Source organism: Branchiostoma belcheri, unplaced genomic scaffold, assembly GCF_001625305.1.
Source record: "Branchiostoma belcheri isolate BF01 breed outbred unplaced genomic scaffold, Haploidv18h27 scaffold75, whole genome shotgun sequence".
Lineage (NCBI taxonomy): Eukaryota > Metazoa > Chordata > Leptocardii > Amphioxiformes > Branchiostomatidae > Branchiostoma > Branchiostoma belcheri.
Window position 1 is genome coordinate 1129934 of NW_017804409.1, and position 3892 is coordinate 1133825.

Sequence of the window (3892 nt, forward strand, 5' to 3'; positions counted from 1 at the left end):
TGACAACAGGGAAAACATCATGGATTTACGTCGCCAGAAAATATGCCCAGAGGAAGTAGAGAAAAGGGTAAAGGAAAGGGGGACAGATCTACGTGATATAGTCACAAGGAAAATTGACAAAGAAGTAGCTATGTTTGTTAGCAACTTTGGTCATGACCAAGGCGAGCCAAATTTCACTGTATCACTTGGGGACACGTCATCCGAGAGAAAAGGAAGAGTGAGAAATTTCAAGAAGATAGCCAAAATCGCTGCCATGTGTGTGTTCTCGACCATGTTGATACTGTTAGCTTATACTTTAATCTAGAAAACGCAGGTATACAATAATTGTATTAACCAATTGCTTACGTCACGTATCAGTAAAGTCTCGTGTGAATAAGGTCACGTGTTTGTAAACCGTAACTCTCGCGAGATCACGTTGTGAAGTGATTGGTCATGATTATCCTGATGAAGGCGACAGTGGTCGCTGAAAATTTGATCTCTCGGTAAACTGTGTGTTGGAATAAAGTTCAACTTTTTACGATAATTGTATTAGTCATTACTTCTCTCTGTCTCTCTAGCATAGGCCACCAATGACCTTCTTGTCATTGTAGTTATTTGGGCGACAGATCAAATAGATTAATTAGATGCACAATACACGACCCCTGACCTCACTGACCCAGAGGTCATCTGCTATTGTCATCACAAGTTGCGGGCAGTGGGAGCTCACCTACTCGAGCTCGTCTGAATTTTCTGAGCTCTCTACCGCGCTACTGTTGTCCAGTCCGTCCTTACTCCGATCTGACTAGTTCCAACATGCAGTATTTCTAGTCAAGATCCTTTTATTCAACATGTGGAGGGCTGGATTCCCCGCCTCAAGAAGGTAGTTCACTTCGCGTCACGGCACGCCGTGCTCCGGCCCGAGCGCCTGCAGGGCTTCGCCATCATCAGGTCTTCACGTGGCGGATCGCTCCTACGTGTAAGCCTGCCTCGGTTTTCTACAGCGACATGGAGAGCGGACAGTGAGTACATTTCGCTTCGGACTTGACCGGGTTATTTTGACGTGCAGGTACTGTAAGTACGGATTCGTTAAACACGCCAATTTGCACGATCTGTAGCCTGATTACCCGCGCTCCAGCGGCCGGCCGCCCCGAAGTCGGGGTCAATTTGTCTAACACAGGCTAGGCCGATCTGTAACTCTATGACTTTACAGCGCCGATCGAGGCCCTTATCTCTCGAATTCTTATATGCGGACACGATTACTAGTGAATTGCAAGTCGGTAACGTAGCACCGGACTATGCCACGCAAAATAAATAGGTTCTAATAGTTCAATCAAGTTTGGTGCATTCCGCCAAAATCCCACGTGCAAGCTGGGTACCCCGCCATACTTCCAGATGTTGCACCGCGCCGGCGGACCCCCCACGCGTCCCAGTTCGATCACGCGCAGAAATCGTGATCAGCTTGTCCTGTAGTCCTGTTCCTAGATTTAGCGTTCCGCTCCAGAGCCAGGCAGCCAGACTGGCGGTCGCCCTGACAACGGGAGGGCGGTCAGGATCGCATCAGTGGCTCGGCTTGACGCTTCGTGCTCCATACTGCTGCTTGTTTACATTATCTGTGTCTCTGTGAGTACGGACTTGTTCACACGTTGTCGCCTGGTAATCCGGGTTACGCAGTATTTAAAAAAGGACAGGTCACTAAAATATGGACATACGGCGTGTCACTGCATAGGTATCATTCATAGGGAAGTTGACACTTCAGTATCTCGGTTTAATCGGACCATCCATAGTTTAATTCTCACTTAGTCAATCTCTTCGACTTCATATCCGGCTCTAATCAGCCGCCGGGCTACAGATGGCCTAACGTACAGGCACCTCTCCCGTGACTGTGTTCCAGGCCTGAGTGACACGAACTTCTTTTGACGCGGTATCTGTCCAATCCAGTGACTTTCGTGTTACTCCGGCTCAGACCCTGAACTCGTGCCAGCCGGCCCCAGCCGCCGGCTTGTTTGTTCGACCCAACGCTCGCGTCAACATAGTCGAGGGTGGCGACATCCATATTACCCGGGCCCAGATGGATCAACCGCCATTTTTTGCGCCATTCGGCTCAAAAGCCAACCTCGTGTCGTTCTGGTCCAGTGTGCCGGCTTCATGTTAACAGGCTTGTACGCCACCCTCGTGTCAACCGGGTCCCATGTGCTAGCTTCGTGTTATTCGGCTCAGAGTCAAACGTCATCCTCGTGTCAGCCCGGTCCAGCACTGCGCAGGCTTCGTGTTCTTAGTATTCGGCTCAAACGCCAGCCTCGTGCCACCCCGGTCCAGTGTGCCGGCCTCGTCTTTCTTACTCAAACGCCAACCGCGTGTCAGCCCGGCCCGGAGTGCCGGTGTCGCGTTCTTCGGCTCAAACGCCAACTACGTGTCAGCCCGGTCCTGCGTGCCGGCTTCGTGTTCTTCGGCTCCAACGCCACCTGCGTGTCAGCCCGGTCCTGCGTGCCGGCTTCGTGTTCTTCGGCTCCAACGCCAACCGCGTGTCAGCCCGGTCCTACGTGCCGGCTTCGTGTCTTCGGCTCCAACGCCATCTGCGTGTCAGCCCGGTTAGCCGGCTTCGTCTTATCTCGGATCGGCTTAACCGCCACACTCGTGTCAACTTTGGCCCCATCGCCAACCTGTGTCGTCTCGTCAAACTCGTGTCTTCTCGGCGCAACCGTCAAACTCGTGTCTTCTCGGCTCAACCGCCAAAACTCGTGTCCTCTCGGCGAAACCGTCAAACTCGTGTCATCTCGGCGCAATCGTCAAACTCGTGTCTTCTCGGCTCAACCGCCAAATCTCGTGTCCTCTCGGCGACACCGTCAATCTCGTGTCCTCTCGGCTCAACCGCCAAACTCGTGTCATCTCGGCTCCACCGCCAAACTCGTGTCATCTCGGCTCAACCATCAAGCAACCTTGTGTCATCTCGGCTCAACTGCCAAACTCGTGTCTTCTCGGCTTAACCGCCAAAACTCGTGTCATCTCGGCTCAATAGCCAAAACTCGTGTCATCTCGGCTCAACCGCCAAACTCGTGTCATCTCGGCTCAACCGTCAAGCAACCTCGTGTAATCTCGGCTCAACCGTCAAACCCGTGTCTTCTCGGCTCAACCGCCAAAACTCGTGTCATCTCGGCTCAATAGCCAAACTCGTGTCATCTCGGCTCAACCGCCAACCTCGTGTCTTCTCGGCTCAACCGCCAAACTCGTGTCATCTCGGCTCAACAGCCAAAACTCGTGTCATCTCGGCTCAACCGCCCACCTCGTGTCATCTAGGCTCAACCGCCAGCCTCGTGTCATCTAGGCTCAACCGCCCACCTCGTGTCATCTCGGCTCAACCGCCAGCCTCGTCTCATCTCGGTTCGACCGCCAAACTCGTGTCATCTCGGCTCAACCGCCAAAACTCGTGTCATCTCGGCTCCTCCGCCAACCTCGGGTCATATCCGCTCAACCGCCGAAACTCGTGTCATCTCGGCTCAACCGCCAAGCTCAACCGCCAAAACTCGTGTCATCTCGGCTCAACAGCCAAAACTCGTGTCATCTCGGCTCAACCTCCTACCTCGTGTTCTCTAGGCTCAACCGCCAGCCTCGTATCATCTCGGTTCAACCGCCAAACTCGTGTCATCTCAGCTCAACCTCCCAAACTCGTGTCATCTCGGGCATTTTCGGCTCGACCGCCAAACTCGCGAATCCCGGCTCGACCGCCAACCTTGTGTCGTCTCAGCTCAGCTGCCGTCTTAGTATCGTCTCGGCTCGAACGCCAAACTTGTTTCATCTCGGCTCACCTGCCAAACTCGCGTCATCTCGGCTCAACCGCCAAACCCGGGTCATCTCGGAACCTCTTGTATGTCATCTCGGCTCACTAGACCTTGCCTCGTCTCGGATCCCCCCCCCC